Genomic DNA, 25,087 nt, shown 5'->3' on the forward strand with positions numbered 1-25,087 from the left:
GAGGGAGAGAGGGAGAGAGGGAGAGAGGGAGAGAGGGAGAGAGGGAGAGAGGGAGAGAGGGACTCCATACATTAAGCCTCTGTTTCCTAGACTGCAAACCTGGTTACCACTGGAGGCTTCCTAACAGCTACAGTCATCACTACCTTTAACATGCGACATCCAAATGATTCCACTATGTTACTCTCAAGCCTTGCTACCACATGCAAAAGGATATTAAAGTGCAAAAGCTCTAAAAATTTTGAAATCTTGCTGTGTGCAATACAGTCCAAGCATCAAATTTTCAAGTTGCTGCCACTTATTCTTAAATGCATCCTTCCAGGTAGATGGTAGGACTGCTACAAAGAGGAAGGAATCTCTTCGTATGCTGAAACTGGTACACAACAGAGACACCCCAAACTATTCTAGGATATCCTTCCTTGTGTTTGTTGTCACTTTAATTCAATGCAAATTTTTTTTTTTCAACTCTAGGTGTCTAAAATCTACCAAACGCTCTGTCAAACAGTACCGTCTAGTATGCCAAGTTTAAGTGAGATGTTAACTAATTTTACTTTTAAAACAAATCAGAATTCATCTTCTAGGATGAGCTTTTGACCCACACTAGCCCCAGAAAATGAGAGTCAATCATTGCACACTGGGCACTCAATTAACTACTCAACATCTATTATATATAATAAGTAGCATTTCCAAATCATTTCAATTAAGTTCCTCATCACCTGTGACATTGAGGGAAAAAGAACATGCCTCAGCCCTGGAGAAAAACCTGATCTCGTGATCCCGTTAAGGCCTGCTCAGTCAAACACTCACCAGCAGCTGCTGATAACATCCTAAATGCACCTTAAGTGTTGCCCAGAGGGCAGATAACTTACATGGTATTTTTATTTTCAGGATTGTGACAGGTTGTTTTTCACATGTGACTCATGCCTACTGACTTAAAGTACTTCAGCCCTTTGAACCAGAGCTTGAGCGCCAAAAGTATGCTGGATAAATAAAACATTTTGTAACAGAGCTAGGTAGAACAAATGCCTAAGTAATACAGAAAAGATCCTTGCCTTTTCAGAGTAATATATTTAGTAAGGTTTTATTTACTATACACATTTATATCAACTAGATACTAGTAATGTTTTTGCATATGCAGATTTTTATAATGGAAGTTTATGCCAGTTATGCTTTTATTTGTCAAACTGATAAATTWTACTTTCTGAAGTAAACAGTACTTTTCCCACAGAGGTCTGCACTTTAAAGTACTCTTTGTCCTGTACACTATAATCTTAAGTCCTAGTTGTTTTCATTGCACACAAGTCTCAGTGAAATGTATTTTTAAACACTTGCTCTAAATCGTGTTTCCATTTGTTCTGCAGAACAAGGGCCCTTAAAGACACTGTTATATCATTTAACAGGATGCATGCAAAACCACGRTTGTTCTTTCAGCTAATGCTTCTAATCTCTTCCTTAGTGCTCTCACAGACTACTCTGAGCAATCAATTTCTCCCTGAGAAAGAATCATCAGGGTCGTCTTCATACCTTAATATTTACCTTTATAGAGAATGTTCATTTTCAAAGCTTTCCCCCTCCTCATTTTAACTATATATGCAAACAGTTTATTAAACGAGATGAAAATTATTCCTGATTTCTTTTTTTTTTAAGAAAAAAGCAAATCATAATTCTAGCCTGTGTCTAATCAAATGTTGCCTAGATTGCTTAAAATACACCAAATATTAACATCTATTTCTCAATATCTATTTTTCTTGTGCCACTTAAAATATAATTGAAGGCATTTTTTCTATTACATGTGACCCAGGAGTATAAAAAAAGGATACTAGAGGTTCCTGAACATGCAAGATTAGCCTTCCATCTCCAATGTTAGATACTATCATAACTAACATGGAAAACCTCAAACATACCACAAATACTAACCTGAAGGTGAATAAAAGCCAGACGAGTTTTTCTCCCCTCTGTAACTAACACTATCTGATATTCTTTGGTTGGAGTGCGGGACCCCACACTCAGCTATAAGTATCTTAAATTTACAGAGGGGCATCAGAGCGAACCTTGCCCCCATCTTGCCTGTTCCTAATGCCTGAAGGGCCCATTTTGTCCAGGCTCCTTTCTGAAAGTCACTCACTTTACCAAGAGCAGAAGCCAGAACGCACAGCAGGAGAGGGCAGCAGAGGCTGCTGAAAGCCACAGCATCCCATTGCAAGAGCAAAGCCGTATTCAACRCTTATTAAGAAACAGTTCTACATCTCAATGTCTAGCTTCTGTATATCCTCACAGGTGGATGGGAGGAACAAAACGAAGGGCACAAGCATGGAAAAGAGGTACACATCCTGAATTCACATGCTTAGCTCAAAGATCTTCAGGAAAAAAAAATCTACATAAACTCATAAAACACTGTAAAAAATGTATATTAAACTAAAATTATGCCTTCAAATATAATGCATTTATATTTGGTCTTTTTTGCTCACCAGTATATTCTATATTATACCAAAGCTTTTCTGTTAGTCTATTTTGTTTTCTCATATTTCTCCTCTTCTAAAAAAAGAAAAAATAGTGATCACACTAAAAAAATCTAGAACAAACCCAAGCAAATACAAAAGCCAATAAACATTGTGCAGTTCTCTTGAGACTCTGTGCTATTTGTACTAAACCCCTACTACTCCACAAAGAACATTCTCTAGCCAATTAGCCAGAGAATTATCAACCACACAAAATAAAGGAAAATAACTAAAGTCTCAGCTCATTGAAAACTTTCAGATTTAAAGCTGCATTAAGTGACACTTGCACTATTTTCTTCTACCAAGAATCAAATATGCTCAGAAATGGCCAGAGAAGAAGTGCCTGTAACAGGAACCCATGCTTTTAGGGTCTATTAGCTGGATCAACACATCCAGAACTCTCTCTTTTGTCAGAGRCGTCAAGCGTAGCCAGTGCCACCCAGGATCCCATCCTGACTGTTACTACGCCAAGGACAGGAAGACAAAACATTATCACTGTTCAAAGACCACAACAGTAACAAAAGAAAGCTCTAGAATACAACCTAGAATATACTGAAAAACAAAACACACCTGTAATTAGAAATCTGACTCACCTGAAAACTGATTACATGGTACAAAGAAAAGACTGGAAGCTTTCCCTAATTTAACTCCTAGAACAAAACAATACCCCCCATACTAAGACTACTTTCAGGCACTAAACAGTTCATTTTTGCTTTAAYGTGACCTAGGAACCAATATCTACATTCTCAATCATTTTTATCCTGTAAAATTTTGCTTTTAATAGAACTCCAAACATCTACCCAGGTCATTTCACTGTAATGAACACACTGACATCCAATCTTATGTATGAAAAATAATGTTAGTATGGTGGAAGCTAGTAAATGCTTTAAGGTAAACTCTACCTTAAAAAGTGATACATATTTTCATTTCATCTCACAGAAGAGGAACGGCCCTACCTCTAAATAATCTTAAATCTGAAATAAAATGTTAATAAATCCTCACCTGTATCACGCTACTGTTAGTTTCAGAGGTAATGATAATACTTCATGTTAGCTTATATATATTTATTTATGGAACTTAATATCAATAAGAGGGGGGTGTTAATAATAGAACTAAAGTTGTAAGTCATTTCAACATGACTGAGCAGTCAAGTTGGCTGTGAATGATAATCCAAATCCACTTTGTGGATTCTGATGCACATCTTCTGATGTAGAGGAAAACAATTATGTTTGTGAACATTCACACCAAAACTGCTATAGCCTCATCTGTAACACTAATGAGGGTGTACTGTAAGTACAGTAGTACCATATCATCGCAGAAGCATGATAATTACAGAATCATTACAGAGGTATGATAATAGCATAAAGTGCCTTTTCTTTGAAAAGCAAGGAAAAGTAGAGATGTGCAAACTGGAAACTGAAACTACTGCGAAAACACTCTAGGTAAGATGTCTAGAACAATCAGAATGATACAATCTGAGTTAATTACAATTGATATTAAAATATTATTTTGTTCTTCAAACAACAATTATAAATATTTAAAGAGTAGAAGTAAATATCTGATCTGAGTACAAAAGAATTTACACTTTAAGAAATACCTTTGTATTCTTTAGAAGTTGTAATGCATTTGAGATGAAGAGAGTACACTGCAATTACTGCTTTCTAGCATGGAAAAAGATCAGCAGAACTTCTATTCCTAAAGAAGCAAGAATCTGTCATACGAGACTAATAAGTAGGGAAAGTTTTTTGTTTGTTGTTTTTTTTTAAGTCAATTCAAATGCAAACTGCAAGTTATTATGTAATACTCGTACTGTCAGACAAATCCCTAACTTAACTTCGCTTGCTGCAACTTTGCTGCCTGCAAAATGCATCTTTTTTGATAGTACATACAAATTGTCACAAATTACACATATTCTCACAAATTACACATATTCTCTAACTTCAAAGAATGTGGTTTAGTAGTAAGTCTTTTCATTAGGCATGCTTGGCCAGGTGCCCTAGAACAGTAGCACAAGACCAGAGGGCATGCGGAAGCTGGTTACAAGCCATCTTTCCACTTCCCTTACCCTTTGCGTGGTAAGAAGATGGCCAATCCTCAGTATCAAGTACAAGCAGCCTACGGGCTGTTCTTAAACATGCCCTTCAAATGGCTGTTAGAGCAGCACAGAATTGCCAAGACACCATGGCAGCTCTACACAGAAGTTTATTTCAGTGAGGATTCATCAGYTATAAAATATCATGCATCAACACAGTTCTAGCCCTCTGCATATCTCAGTCTGCCAAACAAAGTACTAAATTCTACTACTGTTATACCATGACCAAGTATATTACTATTAACAGCCAGTCAAAAATCTCATCTTTTCATGTTAGTGAATCCACTAAAAAACACAGTATTACATGTCTCATTTCTTTGTGATACAAGGTAAATGTTTACAGTTTTAGCATTCTAAAAAACTGAAGATCTCCCCATTGGTTATGCAAGATCTTATTCAACTACTTGGTCCATTATGGAAGGTATTTTACAATCTAAGGAAAAAAATAAAAATAAAAATAAAAAACACACACATACTTTCAGATGTATACTTCCCTCACTTTTCCAATCTCCCCTATCTAAGCAATAGCCATTGGCGGCGGGAGGGGAATCCATCCTCAGCAGATAAATTACAGACACTACATATCTTCCACTGGAACATCTGGTATGAAGAAAAAGAAAATGAAAAACTGACTATGCACTATCAGTTTGTTCCAGGACAACAAAATTATTTTTGTGTTATTGAGAAACAAAAAAATTACAAAAACATATATAACAAATATATACATGCACACACACGCACACATATTCAGAAATCTCTCTTTTATGCATCCTATTTTAGAAATAAGCTGGAAACCATCCTTAACTCAGGCTCAATATTCAGGAAATATGCCACATGATATATTGAAAACTGTTTCCATTAGCCCTTCTATGAAAGGCATTTTAACACCTAAGTCCTATTCCACATGGACAAACAATTAGCAGGTATACTCATTTAATACTGTAAACAAAACCAAAATCTCTATTTTGCAAATGATTTGCCATCACAAAATTATAAATTTGATATTTTTATATATATATATATAAAAATATAATCTCATACTGTTACTATTACCAGAAGTATCAGTATTTTGAAAACTACTTAGTTGATTTTCTATTTCTTCTGGTAAGCTATAAAATTGAAATACTGCAATGGATAGCTGCTCTCTAAAATTTATGCACTGCAGGCTTCTTCATTAATCTAACCAGCACTTCGTATTAGTCATAACACTGACACTGAAAGACGAGCACGGCAGAAAACCAGTGCCAAGTCAAATAGCCATCTATTTCTAACATTTCTTTTCCTATATACAGGAGTACAATCTAGCCATCAAACACTGAGCAAATGTTTGGGATTAGTTTAGAGACCTGAGAATATATACACACAGCATTGTCTTGTCATCCATAAAATCTCCTCCAACTCTGAGGACTCTCCACGAAGAAATAAGAGAAAAAACAGAACCACCTTGTCAGAATGAAAACAAATCTGAGGAACATCAACACCTATAACAGGCGGGGGGGGAGGGGGGGGGGGGGGGAAGCACACACAGAGGCATAAGAATCTTCCTAGAGACCATGGCAACTTTCTGAAGGTAGAATATCTATTTTATATTAAGTGTTTTTAATGTAACAGCACAACTTCTACCCAACTTTTCCATACACTCTATCTACATTCCTCTATTTTCTCTTCTCTTTACTTCTTACTTCCCCCTACCCTCAACTTCATGCAAGGCATCTTCACCAAACCATCTCATTATCCATCTTTTCTTTTCCTGTACTCAATGAGCACAGCAGGTGTTTTTGCACTGAAACAGAAAAGTGAGTTAGAGTTTCAGTCCTGTTTTTCAGGTCTATCTAGCTAATAAGTATGACACTGACATAAAAAAGTATCATTAAATTTAATCAGAAAACAATCTTAGTAGGTTGACTTCTGCATGTATTTGTTACTTTAGAAGTCATGTGCTGAGAATAAGCTATGATATAAGAGGGAAAAATCCAATGACTTACAAAGGCTTGATTTTAATGAGGAAAGTACGTGATGGCTAATAAGGTGGCTCTCTACTTACTTAATATACCATGCTGAATCAATTACTATAACAAAACCACATCTAATAATGAAACAAAAACATTTAAGTGCAGCTTATATAGAAATTGTTTGTCCTTGAGCTGAGGTAGTTATCCATACTCTAATACTAGGTTTCAGGTTATATCCTGCTTACACACAATGCAACTACAACATATATAAACTTTAAATTAATAGAACCAAGGCAGTTTAAAAAGCAGAGACATAATGAAACAAAACATAAATATAGCAAACATTTAAAGCAATCTTTAAGAAATATATATATATATATATATATATATATATATATATATATATATATATATATAAAATGAGACAGAGACAGACACTTTAGTGCTTTCTTACCCTCCCCACCCGTAACTGGAAACATTAAAATATTCTAATTTACATATACAGCATATAGAAACAAATAAGGCATGTATTTTTATGGTTACATGAGAGGGCCACAAGCTTGCAGAAAAGCTGCAAGTTGAACAAGTATCAATAATTTGTATTAGCACCCTATCACTGAGCAATATTTCAGTCTTTCAGAGGTTAACATTACCCACCAAAGAGGTCTTCCTGACAGAGGGAGGTAAAGAACAAGAGTAGGTCTTATCTGTTCATCCTCATGATAAAAACCTATTGCTATCAGTTACTCTAATAATTGAAACGACAAAAGCTAATTGTGGATTTGAAGCTATCTGTCAATAAAAGCCCTAAGCTTCTATTGAAAACATATTATGAGAACAAAGGTAGTTATTTCCACTCCCCTGGAAAAAATGAGGTCTCCCTCATTTTTTAAATAACTTATCAGGGTTGGCTTTGGGGTTTCTTTTTGCTCAAGTAGCAGCGGAGGCAAGATACTTGATGTTTTTTAACAAATGTATTTGGACAATTAAATGAAAAGAGCTGAAGACAGAGATAATGCAGATTTCCTACGTCCCAATGTTTGTAACTTGTAATTCTCCAGTTTTAGCAAAGCATTCATTAGGAAATAATTGACTATTGGTAAAAAAGCTTTCAACAAAAAGTTGTTCAAGTCTTTCAACAAAAGTTGTTTTCAGAAAGCTCAACAGATAATATACTGAAAAACCCAGCAACCATGAAACAGTATTCCTGGCTTTATAGTGCATTCTGTATGAAGTTACACAGTGAACACAGGGCTTTAAATTTTAATAGGCATTTACAATATTATTTGGCATCACTATGGTTTTCAAGTGTTGTATGGGCAACTGTCCACGCAGTAAGCTTTCTTAAGACTGGTGTTACTTAAGCACTAAATATTCTTACAGAGATTTACTAAAACAATTTTCATGGTTTGCACATATTATCTCCAGGTTACGCAGTAGTACCATAGCTTCAAAACACACACTAATCTTCAGTAAAAAGTACTTGTCTGGAGTCTGTATTTCCTAGAATCAAAGGAAATGCATACTTGAGCCAAAAACTTACTTGAAAGATTCACATTTCCTGCTAAGCTGCAAGATCAGTGTAGCTTATTGTTGCTTTACACTGGATGCACATGGGAGGGAAGCACAATATGGAGCATTATGAGAGTGTTTATATCAAATAGAAGTTCTTTGAATTTTCTTACACATAATATTTAGATACTTCATGCTCCAAACGACTATCCTGCACAGAGTAGCTAAAAATGCAGAATGTTGATTCTATTGCAGTAGGACCAGGGGCTTATCATGACCTCCAAAGATTTAAAATTACTTCTGAATAGTAACTGCCAACTGTGTTGAAAATTAACATCTCTATAAGGCTCAAGATATTCTTGCAATACAATATCAAGCCAGCTCACTTGAAAATTTTCAACATAGTCCCTGTGAACCTCTCCTGTCTTCACTGCCTTCTATTCCATATCTCCAAAAAACCCTACTTCCTTCTCCAAAGCAGTATCTTCAGACATTTTTCATCTATCCCAAATCATAACCACTCTCTTTAATATCTGAAATCTGTAAAGATTACAGAATGGCTGAAGTTGGAAAGGACCTCTGGAGATCATCTAGTCCAAAAGATGAAATCTTCCTCATCATAAGAGTCCTTTCCTAATAGTCTACATTATAACAGTGCTGCAAAGATATTACATCAACCCATTCCTCCAACTGCTCCACATTAGCCTCAAAACATTTACCTGTAGTTCCATATCACAGCACTGCAAATTTCTGTTCTATAGCTTGCTCAAGTTACCCTGTCTGGTTTAATCTGCTCAATGTATTTCAGTACATATCATCATCCAGAACTTCTTCCTGATCTATTTCTAAATCCTCTGTAATAAACAGCTTTTTCAAATTCCAAGTCCTTTATAGTTACCTCTCCACTATCTTCATAGGATTCCCTCCTCTGTACACTGCRTAACTACTTTAAGGCAATGACTACATTCTCTCAACCCCTCTTCTAGTGCCCTTGTTCATTTTTCATTCTTCTTAAAGATTGCACTTTCCTACAATGCTTCCTGCCTGTATGCATTTACTAAGCCACACTTCCTACATGAAAGGAACCGAAACATGGGATTGTCCAGGCTCACATTGACAGACATCATTCACATGTTATCATACGTTGTCAAATATTTTAACAACATACTTAAGGCAAAATTTTGAAAACTTACAGCATTTTATAACTGCAAAGTCATCTCATCTCCCTGGTAGAGAATACCCCTCAACTTCATAGCAGCTGCTGCATTCTTTCAGGTAACAGCATATACATTTCAAAATCCATATAAATATTTTTTTTACAATGCCCTCCTCACCTGAAGTCACATGCATATACCCTCAGCACCTCCTAAAAAATGACCAAAAATAAAAACAAGCCCCAACACACAACAATTCTACAATCCACAAATGGCAAACTCAGGCAAACTGCTTACTTAATCCTTAATGTCAATTTCGTATTGTACATATATTTTTGTATCAACAAAAACAAAATTGTAACCATTTTTTTCCACTTAAGTATCAACAATACATATAGGATGAAAGAATATTTTTTTTCTTTCTTTTCACAGAATTAAATAGCTGGTAAGATTTGGGGGGGGGGTACATCTATACATCACTGGTCACCTACTGGTGATGAGGAGTAACCAGTCATTTGGGAGTTTCCCACTCTGCATGTTTCCTGTGGTTCTAATAGGATAAAACAATTCAATAATATTTTGATCCTGCCAAAGTATGATTTTTACATAACAGCTGTAAAAACGCATGTTAACAATAAACTTACTGTGGGTACTCAATGTTTCCCCTCATACAAAACATTTTCAGAACACAGAGATGATAAATGAGAAGTTTTACAAAGTAGGATGATTCACATATCCTGGTAGGGCAAATATTTTGTCTGGACAGACTATAGACTAAAAACACAGCAAAAACAAAGAGTTTTCCAGTAAGTACAACCATATCTTATGGCTCATATGTATTTAACAAAAACTTGCTTCTTACCCACTTGTCCAGATGGTATTAATGCCAAAATCCAGGCTGGTCACCGTTTTTACTAGCTAAACCCTGCATGAGTACATGCAACCCAGAGTTGTACAGCAATATGAGATGGTCTCAAAACAGTTTCACTGTCTTGAGTACTCCGAAGTACTTAGACACTTTTTGCTCTCTATCCTACAGTACTTCTACAATACTAGAGTGGGGGTGAGCCTGACTCTTCAGTCTATCAGAGTTAAGCCATAGTAGAATTTCAAAGAACTGCTGTCACCAGTTCCCAATTTACCAGCTTGAGAGAACTCTACATTAGGCTTCAGAGCACTTCAAGCACTTCAGAACATTTTTAGGAATGTTCTGCTCTCTAAAGACAAGACGACTTACCTCGAGTACCTTTTAGGAGAACAAACTGGAACAGTTTGAGTAGAATAATTTTCAAGTCAAAATAACACTAGCCCAAAAATGGGAGAGTAGGCCAAGTAAATAGCCACAGAATTCAATTCAATCAATACTTACTTGCTTTAAATCGAATAGAAATAAATACCTGCCAGTGCTTACAAGGGCAAAAGAAAACAGATTGTCAGACAGTATTCAAAATCATCTCATGATGTCATCTTACTGAATTACTGTATGACCAGCTGTGTTCCTCACAGCTGCAGAAAATTTTCAAACAATACCTTCAGCTTTCAAGCCAAGAACAAAAAAAAAGGTCTACTTCAAAAAGGCAATCAAAATTAACACCATTGTTTGAAACATCCACAAGTTTCCACAAGTTCAACACTATTTGTTTGTGTTCTAGCTTTCAAAGGTAAAAGTTTATTCTTCCCCCCTTCGCTAAGAATGCAGCTGCCAGAGTGACTTCAATTAGACAGGCATCAACAGAAAAAGTGTAGTCAACTAGAAAGGATATTACACACATTAATTAAGAAAGCCTACACATTGATTTTGAAACATCATGCTACTGTATATTTCCATTTCTTCTAATACTAGTATTTTGCCAATTCTTTACAAATTTTGAACTTCTATCACAAGAATCATGTTTTGTCCATTCAGTGCACCATTATTGCACCTGATCTCTAAGCAGTTACACAAGCACTGCAAAAGCTGGTAAATACTTACATGACTAAAACCAAAAGCCATAAAACTACATGGGCTTAAAATAAATATCAATTTGTAATTTTAAACGATGAGTGTGCTTATTCTGTTTTGTGAGATTATTCTTTAAAAACTCCACTGCAAGCCTGAAGTATGACTCTGTGCTTATTGTTCTAGCAATCCTGTATCACATATTCCCTTATTCCAGTCTCCCTCTCCATAAACAAAGTACACTGCTAAGGTTTTACAAGTCAAAATGGATTTCCAGTGCATGCATCATCAGCAATTAAAATAATAATTTGAACAGTCCTCAACCCATATCTTGCAAATGTAGGAAACTGAAAGGATTGGTTGCTTGTAATTAGAGCATAACTGAAGAAAATGGAACCGCATCAATTTCCTAGCAAGAAATTAAGTAGACTATGAGCCAGCCATAAATTAATACAGCATAACTTCCAGCAAATTCCAGTAAATTGTATTCTTGAGAGTAAGAATGGTGCTTTCAGGTAGGTTTCCTACAGAAATAAGTCTTATGTAATCCCCTGCCTTTAACTCCAATAAATATTGGCCAGTGAACTCCATCTGAAAACAGAAGTATTCAAAACACCTTGTATGTATTGTCAYTTGCCTGGTAGCAACACTACGAAGGATATAGAAGACAAAAGTGTGCAGAAATGTATCATTAGTTCTGTTGCTTGAGCAATACTTTGCTAAGTTATTTCTCTGAGCACAATGACTCAGAAAAATAGCCCCATTTAAGTATAGCACAGGGTACCTCAAATTTAATATGCCTAGGGGCATCAATTGACAAAAGATTTGCTTCCTCTTGCAGCAATATTCTTACTGCAAATTTATCTACTACACACATTCAATCATATTTGCAGCAGCAGCAATTGTACATCCCAGCTTGATATTTTAACTAAACTATTCATTGCTCTCCAAAGTCTCATAAAAAACCAGTAACTTCTACTGTTTGCAAATTATTGAATAAATACAGAGTTTGTGTCCTCCTTTGTCTTCTTATAATTTATGAAGGCAGAGCAATATTTTTCTGTATTTCAAATTTAGATCGTGAGAGTCATTATGGGGTTCAATGCTCATTTTTAGCTGGACTGGTTAAATCACAACATGGTCCAAAAAAACCCATAACTGAAGTTGTTCTATCTGTTTACATACGCATCCCAATCATTAATCACCTTCAGAATATGTAGATAGCGAGCACGTTTGAGGAAAAGATGAGAATTCAAAATGATCTTGCCAGCCTGGGGATAAAGTTACAAGTGTTATAATATGACTACGGAAAACGCAAAGTTACAGAGTGAGGTCAGAATAGCTGATTGCACATATATAGGRTGGCTAATTAGGTAGGAATGAGTTTGGTAAAAACAGACATAGAGGTTAAAACAGATCACTAAGTGACCGGAATTGTAGTGATGTTGCAAAAAAACAATCGCAGAGCAACGTCCAAGCACGAGAACTGTCTGCAAAACCAGCAAATAACAGTTTTGCTCTGAGTGTTGGCAAGATGTCATGTAAATTACCACATCCAGTTTGGTCACCACACTTCAAGGACAATAGTAGTAGTAGGCTTAAATCATACCAAAAGACACTGAAGCTACACACTATGAAAACCCTTCTAAACGTCAGATAGAGAAGTACTGGAATAGACTGACAAAGTAGATTATGAAACTGCTGTCACTGGTGGTTTTTAAGAATGAGTTAAACAAACATCCACTAAGAATTGCAAAGGCTACAGATAATCATGCCTTAGCAGACAAGAGCAGATCAAGTGATTCCTGGAGGTCCTATTCAGCCCTTGTTTCTATAGTCCTGAATCTGAAGAAAGGCTGGACAGGACCTCAGGGAATCCTAATCCATTCTTGTCTCCTAAACTGTAAATCCCAACACTGCAATATTTTCCATTTGTTCACAATTCCATTACTGATTATTTCTGGTATTGTTTACATTCTGGTATGTGCTTTTATGATCACAACCAGGTATTAAGCCAATGTTTACAAAAAATTGTCCCAATAATTCCAAGAACTTTTTCATTAAGTAACAATAAAAATTAAAGATCATCATTATAAATGTATATTCCTCATTGCCTGTACACTAGCTTATATTTATCAACAATTAATTTCATCTAACACTAACAGCTAGTCATTCAGTATCATGAGATCCTTCTGCAGCCCTTCACAGTTAGCTTCTGAAAAAATCATTCAAGATAGAGTAATCTAATCACCTGCAAGTCTCATCCTCTTACTATTCAACTTCTTTTTTCCCCAGATCATTTAGAAGTTATGTTGAACAAGAAAGGGCTGCAAAATGAACCCTGAGAGTCCACTCTACTAACCTTCCCTATGAAATCTGACCACTTGCTTCTATCCTTTAGCTTATCCTTAACTTTTGAGACTCCTACTATTTAATAGTTAGATTAGCCCTCGGTAGGAAAGCTTGATGGAAATTAATATTGGTAAGACAGTGCTGACAAGATTTTTATCTATCTGTTCACTAACTCCACCAAAGAACTCTAAAAAGCATACGATGCTTTGTGTTACTACATTAAGGTTACTACAGTCCAAATCTCTTCTTTGTAGCCGTAAAATATGTAAGAGTAAAAAAAGATCAGAGCAATCATAAAATCACAAATCAAGGAAGACACAAAAGTATATTTTGGTTTCGGTAAATCTATTTTGCAAACCTTGTAAGCACAGTTGATTTTAATTAGACGATATCTAGACACTGTAAGTAATTAGGGAGATTCCTATTGCTCTTTAACTGCTGCTTAATTCTAGACTTCACATCCAGAGATTTTTTTAAAAGTTAGACTTTTTTTCACATCATTTTTGGCAGTAGCACACATTCTACCTTAAAAAAAAAAAAAAAAAAAAAAAAAAGCTTTTTACAAAATAACAACTCTCACTATGAAAAAAATCTGTTTGACAGAGAAAAGTGAAAATTGGATGGCTGGGTGGTGGCAAAGTTGATAAGCAAATATGAGGATGCATAACAAACCAATCASGGTATCTGATCAATTTTTAGTCTGTTGAAATATTTACTGCTGCCTTTTTTCAACATAAAGAACGAATAAAATTGATCTTTATGAAACAGAACTTCATTTTTACTTCATAATTACATGCTGCAGTTCAAGACAGTCTTCTGCTTCAGGATTTCAAAGTGTTTTATTATCAGCTATGAACTAAATTTGACAAGAAACTTGAAACAAAAAAAAGTTACTAGTTTTATCAAAGGTGTAGGGAAGAAAAGTGAGTAGTGGGGGATAACGCAACCTGCAAACCTGACTATAGCTTTAAGTTCACTGACCAAGAATAAATAATAAAATACAATTCTAACAAAGGCAAACATGAACTACACATTCTTTATTTCTTAGTATTTTTAGCCATCACAGTTTTGGGAAGGGAGCATCTCCAAGGTCGGTTCAGTAAGGCCTATGACACTACAGGTCCAATCTGTCAGGACTTTTTCACATTGCTCTTATACAAATCCTACCTGCAGCTTTTCTAATGTTAACTAATAGTAAGCATATTATCATGAACAGATAATGAAAATTGTAAGATTTTARAGGCCTAGCTCAAAAGTCTACCTCATGGTAATAAAGAACAATTCTCAGTCTTGTCAGAATTAAGCATGGATTTAAGTCATTATCTTCTCTCTCCTGACTTCTACCAGGCAAATAAAGAAAAGAGCTAAGACTATTAGTGTTGATGTCTAGAGACTGGACCAACAGACACATGTTCTTGAACAGCTATTGACTGCATTTTCTCAAAAACAAACAAAAACCTGCACACATCCAGCAAGATGCTACACAACAAAAGCACTGAAAGAGAGCAAAATAATAAAAACWGCCTCTGCAAGGATATTTTGTTAAATACGTATGATCTCACCTCACTTCACAATAAACACTATAAATGGAGTATTTAGAAAACACAGTACTGAAACAACAACCTTACAGAAGTATTACAACTTGGATCGACCCTGTTTATTCAGTGGCAAATCTGGTATCATTATTTATGCAGATTAATCAAACAGGAAATAGAACCTTTTGAAAGAAGAGTCCTGGATTCCAAACTGCAAACATGTGGCTCTGTATGATTATGTTTTCAGCTGCCAGTAACTGAAAAAACAGGACACTTGCTTTGGCTGTCCTGCTGAATTATAATACCATCGCAGCTGATATATYACAGCTTTGACACTCTAGTCCTAGTAAAACCTACTGAGATGGTTTAAGGTAAATATTACATCTGTAGTTCTTTCTGCTGCTTCTCTGCTGGAAAATATCAGCCCCTCAGAGCTGGAAAGAAGGAACGTGTGCCCCACAACTCAATGACTTCAGTACAAATCCAGGTATCTCAGCTTAAAACCACATTCCYTGGCAGCCTGAGTTAAAGTGGAGCTGATTAGTGGAGCTACCAAGGAGCAGGCATACATGTCTAAAATTGCCATAGGGGCAGTTGCCCCTAGCTAAAGGGCAAATCTGAAAATTTCATGGGCATTATCTTAAATCATTCAAGCAAAGTTGACCAGAATTTCTTACTAAAAAWTGTTTAAGTAACCATAACATACATATCTACAGAGGAAACTCACTTCTCAGCAGCACTTATATATTGAGAAATTCTTACCTGTTCTAAATGATCTAAAACTTATACTTTGACTTTTTATTACCACAGAAAAACTCATTTTATTCTACCACATATACCTAGTTATCTTACTTGTTTTGGAAATACTTTGAAAACACCCATTCCAAATCTTGGGGTTTTTACTATGCTGAAACTCACAGATTATATGAGAAATACATGCTAACCATCTTCATACCTTGTAAAAGCAAGTAGCTCCTCAAAAGGCTAAATAAAAACAATCCATTTATTGTATTTCTAAGAAACATAAGGTGAATCCCAAAGCCTAAGCTCAGCCAACAGCTCTCTTTTTTTCATTTAATAGGGACAACCAGTTCCTCAATTACAGCTGGGGTAGGACTGCATAGGAAAACAATCAGACAGAGGCCCCAGGCTAAGCTATTTTACAAAGCCAGCTCCTGCCTAGAAACCCACCAGCAGCCATACAAGCTGCCATATCAGGACCCTCCAGAAGCACATGCCACTCACCAATACCAGCAACCTTCAGAACTGCACAAAAACCACCTCCAAGGTTTGGGAGTACTCCAGGTTTTCAAAGCAGGGAAGAATTACAGCTCAAAGGCAATTCAGATACTTCTACTAGATATAATTAATTCAATCAACCACATCAGCATCTGCTACCAGCTTTATAGTATCAGTATTGAGAGCTGTCCAGTGTGTATCAGTAAACGGGAACTAGTGAAGAAGAAAAACAATTTTCACAGATCCAGAGTCCTACTTTCAAAAGAGCAATTCACAACTTCAAGAAGAGGGACTAGAAATAGGTTCAATGTCCATTACACTATGGCAAAAAAAATAAATAAAAATAATAAAAAAGAGTTTTTAATTGTTATTTTAGGAAATGAAAGTATAATCAACTTTTCTTTATTTTTTTGTTCCAGAAAAGTTCTTTACAAATATCAAGCCAAGTTTCCTCTTCACAAGTTACTAACCAGGCAAAAAGAATGCTGAACTACCCAATAACTTCTTCAAGAATATTCTGGGTTAAACTTAGTTTAAAAATAATATATACTAACAATATAGAATAGTAACAGTTTAGTCACAGCATAAGCTTTGTAAAACTACACATACATTTGGGGGAAAAAAGACTAATTATGAAGAAATAATTAGTCTAGGAACAAAGCATGGCCCTTTCTTCATTTTATGTTTGCATTTTTATGAAATGCAGTCTGTTTAACAGCATTAAAAAGAAAAAAACACAGTTTCTTAATTTACACTTATTTCAAAAGCACAATAAAGTCTCTTCAACAGTATTTTCAGAATTAAAAACCTGTAACAGTTGTTTTTACACTCTGCTAATAACAACTAGTATTTTTTTGAAAGTCTCAAGTTGTTAGTAGTAGAGTCAGCTTATGCTTATTATCATTTAGGAATTATATTTATAGTTTACRGAACAAAAGTCACAGAAAAGTACAAGTGTCTACATTTCTTTGTCCAAAGCACAAATACATAAAGAATGTCATACAAATTAAAAATGTGAAAAAAGAGTTTAATAATGCAATAATCAAACTGAACAATTTATTTCAGCTTTGGTGCAGTAATGAGAAGTTAAGATGAAACATCAGTGCAAAGCTATTTACGTATGCAGCAACAGCTAACAACCACAGCTATTACAAAGGATGCTCTAAACTTCCTTTCCTGCAATTATTTTCAATTATTTACAACTTAGGCAATCTTAAAGTTTTCTCTTAAGTCTCAATGCTTAATATCTGCCCCAGGCTCAATTATTTTGGAAAACTGTACACCAAATACTTTGGCTGTTTCTAAGAATAAGATTAAAGACTTTCTTTTCACCTGAACTAAAATTCCAGTAAACACTGTTTTAGGTRCAAAATTTTTAGCAAGGATAAAATGTGGCCTTTTCCTCTATATGATAAATCAATGTTTAGTTTATTTTAACAACTAGATATCTGAAAAATTAATCTCAAATTGAGTGCTCAGTATCTGTGTTACCAACCTACCTAGAGAYCAAATCTCGTGTATGCTACCTAGCAAAATACACTCTAGTCCAAATATAGTAAGAACAATTTTTCTGTAGTAACAAACACTGTGGGATAAGGTGTATCTAAGAACAGGAACAAAAATAAGTGACAGTCTCTGCTCACAGTGATATCAACAACTGTTGGCATGCAGCCTAAATGAAGGAGGAAGTCATCTGATTCAAATTAAAAAAGGACAAAAGGCAGACTACAGAGAAAAAAAGAGATGAAGATGAAAAATAGGAGAAACCAGACTGACTGGACAAGAGGACTTCATACCAGAAAAATACAGAACAGATAAAACTGGCTAAACAGAAATTTCGATTAAGAGAAAGGAAGGAAAAAAGAAAGAAGAAAGGAAGGGGGACGTTAAGGCAAGAGATTCTTCCTGAATAAATCTGGAAAACGAAACTAGGAGAAGATGGAAAGAATTTTAAAATAATAGAATAGAAATAGGAATGCAACCCACTATTGGGCCTAAAGAGGATGCTGCCAGCTGATGACACCCAGTGCTCCGGTAATCAAAAATTATGGCATCTAGCAAAAGAACAACTAAGAAAATCATTTTCTAAAGCATGTTTTTCCAACAAATGAATTCAAGGTTCTAGAAAGAAAAGTTGCCATTCCTTTGCATCAGTAATGATCTATGAAATCCTCATTCAGAACATCTCACCCTCCTTCTGGTTAATAGTCCATTAAATACAAAACAAGTCTTCACCATTTAAGAGGACGTTTCCAATCTGGTTTGAGATCTACTCAAATGACAATTTGATGTCAGATAACAGAACTCCAGGTTTTAAGTGTGTTTTTAAATTGTAGGAAACTACATGCAAACCACATTACAAGGACCACCCCCCCTTCTTGTTGTTTTTTTGAGTGCATGATTTTGTAACTTCAGTAATATTCCTTTGTCTTTTTTTTTTTTTTTAAATCCACAAAGGTCTTGCAGGATCCAATGTCATTTTGTATCTGTATCTGAAATTATGATGATTTTATAATCCTCTACTACAGCTACACAAAACCTCAGAGTGTACTGTCACTAACTCACTAACTACTGGTTTGGGCTGTAATACTAAACAACYAGTATGTCCAGTTTAACAAAAATGTGATTATGTGATTAGTTACTTTGTTGTATATACCTCATCCACAGGAATATTACATGCTTCAAAGCAAAAAAAAAAGAAAAAAAGAAAAAAAGAAAGAAACACTGAAAAACTGTTCAATATGATTCCACTGTTTCATATCACATTCACATCTGTAGAAACAAAAACAWCAAAATTGAAAATTATAAAAATTGGAGACATTAAATCACAATGTATCTAGTCAGATATGCTTGTTATTGCTTATCTGTTACTATACTGTTACTGGCTCAATGAGCAGAGATTTAGCTGCCAAATCCCAATCAACACTAACMAGATTGTCCTTGACTTCAGAATATACCACTGCCACCAAAGGAACAATATATTTCAACAAAGATATATATAACTGGAACATGATTTCCAGAATACCAAACAGATGAAAATTAATCACATCAGTAACAAGACTGTTTGACAATAATAATTGTTATATAAGCAATGAGCCTGAAAAATCTCACATTATCGCAGAGCAGGAGTAAAAAGAGATGAATCAAGGGAAAGATTTCCTAATTACCAATGTGTATTATATGGTACAACTGGTATTTATCAGGGTGGAACACTGGATCAACTGTTTCATGCTTGAAACCAATGCCACAGTGACTGCAGCTTCCATTTGTGTTTTTACTTCACGAGTAGCAGTGCCTGGGGAGGTGGCTGGTATTTTAAAATGCATGTTAGTGAATTACCACACCAATATAATTGTCCTCCTTAGTGTTATAATATTAGACTTGTTGTGTTTGTGATGTTGGAAGAGTCAAATGTCACTCTCATTGTTCCCCACTGAAAAATATGCTTGCAGTTACAGAAGGCTAGTGCCTTAACAGTATCCAGGCTTGCATAACAAACTGTTTTGCATGAACATGCTGCATGAAAAGTGTCTTTTTGTCAGATATTCCACAAAGGTAATCGAGGACAGAAAARGGGAGCAATGATTTCTTTACTGCAATTTAGTCTTAAAATATCCACAAAGGTACGAAATATTACTTCTCTCACAGAATYTATGTCTTCACATTTCAGGACAAATGAATATAGCTTATAAATAATGAAATCATGAATGTCTAAATTTCAACTGAAAGGCTGAAAAAATAAAATATTTTATTGTGATTATTAATTCTTAAGTCAAGACCAAGTGAACAAACAGTTCCAAATCCAAGTTCCTCAAGGAGCTTCACTAGCATGCATTTAAGGAGAAAGAAAAGTTATGCTATAACTATATTGACTTTAGATTTTTCTGAGCCAGATTCAAAAAAAATAATTCACTGCTTCTTACCAACATTATACATCAGAATAAATAGTTTGAATGTATTGAAAGAGGGCATGCTAACGAGAAAATAGTGATTCTTTTTTCTCTCCAAATAGCTATTCAAGGTAGTCTTATTGTAGAGGGAAAACACATGCAATTAAAATGTTCTTTTCTCATTCTGTCTCAGTGCAGTACATTTGAAATTGCTGAATTCAAAAACTAAACCAAGAAAGGGCAAGGTCTGTAGGAAAGAGATAATATTGTACATTAGATTAAATAGTTTGCTTAGAGAAGTTTTTGGGCACCTATGCTCTTGTTCAATCACATCCAACTACACTAATCATCTGAACAATACAAAATTACTTGTGTATCTCCATTCTGTTTCAGTTCTGAGAGCATACTTAATGCTTCATTAAATTACAGTTAGAATTTTTTTTGCTACAGAAAGGATGTCTTTTTTCCTTTAAGACTTGTGTGTTCAGATCTAGATTATACTTGAATAAAGCYATGACACAGATAAGAAAGCCACTGAAATAACAGCTTGATTCCCTCACTTTCTTCTTTTTCCTGTTGCACAGAGATTATGCACATTCAAGACAAGAAAGCATCCACCCCTTACGTATGCATTAGCACAAATTAATGCCTATTAGCCTATGAGAAATACTAACACAAAAAATCCTCTTGTGATACTTCATGCCAAATACCTCAAAAAATGAAAAAATATTCTTTACAGTCAGACTCTGCCCACAGGAAAAAAAAGAAAAGAAAAAAAAAAGAAAAAAGAAAACAAGCCACTGAATCAGACAACCACATTCAGGAACTTCTCCCACTATATCATCTGATTTCAAAATCTACTAAGATACGGAGCTATGTTAGACAAGAATAGCTTCCCTAAAAATAGGTTATTAAAAATCAAAATGGAAGAAACTACAACAGAGCCTACATGTTATATTAGCATTTATCAGTTTTGACAGCAGTCAAATAAAAGTGCTATACTGTTGCAAGCCTTACACCTTCTGTCATTCACATCACAACTACATGTAACAAGCAAGAACTAAGCAATCACTAGTCTGCCTTGTTTCAGAAAAAAAGTCCAACAGAAGACAGATCTTCTCCATCTTGCAGTTTTCACAGTTAACTGCTGGATACATAACAGCATCTTAAAGAAAAGACACTATGGAATGGGCAGATTAAACAAGTCCAGTATTTAGTTCTTTCTTCTTTAACCTTACCTTTCAGTTTCTAAGCTAAGAAAGATATGAAATGTTGTCTCTCATACCTTTCTCAAATAAGACCCTCAGTAAATTCCAATGATAAATTTATGATTATGGCTTATACCAGCAAAAACAAAACAAAAAAAGAAAAGCATTTTCTCATGCCCTTATGTGATCTTTGCAAACATCTGTGTCCTTCCTAAATCCCATCCACATTCCACTGTGCAAACATATTAGACGGGAATTTGTTGTGAAGCACATCAAATACACTTCAAAATTCATGCAAAAAGAAAACAGATATACAGTAAGGTCTTCTGGGATTTTTGTTCTGCTTTTTTATTCAGAGTGCCTACATTTTCCAGCAGCTTCATTCTCTCCAAAGAAACTTCTGTACTTGCCTTTTGTAGMAAGTTATGTAACAGCTTTATATTGTACTGTTATGTCGGAAAAAAATGGTTATCTACCTTTGTCAAGGTACAACTGAATGCAAAACAAACATGAGAAAGTAATTAAGCTCTGTATATTATTGAAATACTTCACATTTTCACAATTAAAAAAAGAAAACAAGGAGCAAAAATTATTCTTTAGATTCAGTTTCTCCAATTCTGTCAAGACACTGAACACAAACATCCAATATAAGCTATTGCCACTGAAGTTCTTTATAACGGCCCAAAATAAGCTTTTAAATACACAGCAGTAATCAGAACTGTGGTATGCTTAAGTTTCAYGGTGACACATACAGACAAATAGTTCTTAAATAAATATAGTCAGCTCTGTCCAAAATGAATATAAAGCTGCATGAATGAGATTTTCCYTTAAAATATAAAAGGTAGTTTTAATATCAGGACATAGCACAGCAACTTAGAAAACCTGGCTTACCTTCTCAGTCTTGTGAATGTCATAAATCTTTCTGTCAAGATTCTTTATCTATAGTGGGGCTACTCATTTGCACATATTCAGAAGTACTGATGTCTGTTAGAGTCCGAAAAGCAAACAAAGGCATTCATATCCAAAACTACGTTATTCAGCATTTCTCCTTAACTTCATTTATGTCGGAAAAATCTGTTGACACCTAAGTTGTTGTCTACAGCAAAGTTTATCTGCCACCCAGGTTGAATCTTCATGCACCTCCATCATGGCATCTTGCCAGGAATGAATAAACTGCCTGTCATACAAAAGACTAAAGCACCTATTACTTTTTCTAATTCACCTTAGAAACTAAGGTATCTAAACTAACATCCTTCTGATCAAAGGTTAGGGTCTAGGACAATTCAAGCTGATATAAATTCAGGCTGCAGTAATCTGTCCTTCTGCAGCTCTTACTCCTCYTTTATGCTGGCACCGGCACTCATCTGATATCCTGGCGTACCAATTCTGTTTGAAAAACTAGAGGAAAACTAATCCAGAAAAAAATATTAAAAGTCAAACAAGCAAAACATTCAACAAGAAGAGTCTCTCTGACAGGTCAGTATCCTGGACTGCACCATCAAAAGGTCCAATAGTGCTAACACAATGGAAGGGAAGACTTAACGCAACAGGACGACAGCACTAAAACTGCAGTAATGCCCACTTACACAGGCCTAAATTGAAACAGAAAAACTTTAAAATGTTTGGGATGGATATCCTCAAAAGATACTCTCTTTGGTTCACCTCAGAACAATATAATTGTTTCTCTCCTCAAGACCAATCATTTTGGATCAGAATTTGAAATGCTAGTAACAAAAAGTTTTTTCCACAGCTAGGAAATCTAGAAACCTACTCCTAAACTACACAAGAGCAATAAACATAGACTTTCAGATATTTATAGTGATTGTGTTTGAATGAAGTTAGATAATCTGTGCAAAAAGAAAAGTTTTTTTTTTTTTTGCCATATTATTAATGTTTCACAAATACTGGCACATGAAAATAAATCTATATAACCCATGCAAAGCCAGCAGATGATAGCTGCTATATAGAAATAGCAGAGGCAGAAGGCGTTCTCAGAATAAGGGATATTACTATAAACATCCTTTCCTATTAACCACAAGCACGTATTATCCAAACTGCTGCTGACTTACAGGTTGGAGAAGGGGAGAAGGTTACGGGACTTTTGTTTGCTTGTTTATACAAAGATATATCACAGATGATACACAGAAAAACAGTACAAAATGTGATCATAATAAAAAAATAAATCAAATATATTTTTAAAAAGTCAGAGCCTTGCTGAAGATGGAAAAATTAAGAATATTTTTTTAAAATTTAAAACCTCATGCATAATAAATTTGCAATCTTGGAAATGTTTTCTCTGCTTTTTCATCTGGGAGTAAGCATAATAAATGCATCAAGAAAGCTTTGACTTTACAAGAAAAAGAAAGGTCAGTACGCCATGTATTATGGGATTGTATGCGAGGATGAAGGAATTTGGAAAACAATGCATGTCTAGTCTTCTACAGAATGCTGTTTTTTCAAACATTTTTAGAATGAAGAATTAAAGTAGCAACAAGCAATTTCAATGATAAAGTCTGAATAGTTACTTTCTGGGCACAAGCCTTTCAAATTAAGGTTCTGATTCTGTAGTTATTTCTGGATCTGCTCAACTTCATACATACAAGCAATTTTACTGAATTTAACGAGGCAATTAACACACAGGAAGTCAAACACATACTTAAATCTTACAGATGAAGACATTCACAAACATAAATCTTTCCAATCTAATCTGCAATTTTATTTCACATAGTGGCTGTCAGATTGATCATACCCTTTAAGAAAGCAATCTACTTGCTTTGTCTCCTCCTTAAAAGTACCCATGTTCTTTTTTGTTTTTGTTTTTTTTTTGATTGTTTCTTTGTTTTGATTTGATCTCTCCATTATCGTTGGGGAAAATGTTCTGAACAGGAGAGAGAAGAAGAGGGTGTCTTTATTTTGAATATAGAGTACATTCCATTTTTAAGCATTTCACATATCTTAATTTTTTTATGACAATAAAGAAAACCTCATTTCAAAAGGGAGGAAGAAAATGTAATTAAAAGAAAAATAATTTTGAGCTAGTAACCCCCGTAGAACTTTGGTAGAATCTTTGTAAGCCAGGGCATCTTTAAACATACAGATATCAATTAAAAMAAAACAAAAAACTTCTGATATTTTATTACCTACATTTTTGCAGTGAATAAATACAGACTATAATTGCTACTCCAAAGCAGAGTTACAACAAACCAATGTGATATGACCATAACAGAAAATTATGTAGTAGAAACTATACTCCCTCATCCACAAAATGAGAGCAGATAACAGCACTTTCCTTTCATCTAAGTAGGCAAAAGCATCYGGAGTCCCTAACAAACACAGCCTCTCCCGAGGAGCCTATCGAATGTCACAAGGCTTCCCAGGTGTTATACAAGCAGTGGCACCTTTGCAACTGGCAATAAACTGTAAGCCCCCTATCAAAAAGGCCAAAAAGCCCTGCTGTCTCCCCTTCAGATCCCTCAATCTTCCTTTTCCTTTGTCATGTGTGCTTACGTGTCTTAGTTAACAACACAGCAAAGATGGGGAGAAAAGCACTTAGCATCACTGCCTTCTGGCAGAGCCCACTGAGGAAACGAGCACACGGCCACATTCAGCCAGCCTCTGCTGTTCGCCCGCAGCAGGAGACCCCGTCTGGGCACTCGGGACTCCAGGCGGAGTGGGCGGCGGGGCGGGCTGTACACGCTCCAAGGAGACAGTCTAAACTT

At 35.2% G+C, this 25,087-nt stretch overlaps 1 protein-coding gene across 4 annotated transcripts in view; it reads right to left on the reverse strand.

Moving 5' to 3' along the window:
* Positions 1-25,087, reverse strand: part of SBF2 (SET binding factor 2) — a 271,467-nt gene that overhangs the window by 238,419 nt on the left and 7,961 nt on the right. The window lies entirely within an intron of this gene.

The sequence above is a fragment of the Rhea americana genome, unplaced genomic scaffold (assembly GCF_003343005.1).
Source record: "Rhea americana isolate MKP2758 unplaced genomic scaffold, rheAme1 scaffold_49, whole genome shotgun sequence".
In the NCBI taxonomy this organism is placed as follows: Eukaryota; Metazoa; Chordata; class Aves; order Rheiformes; family Rheidae; genus Rhea; species Rhea americana.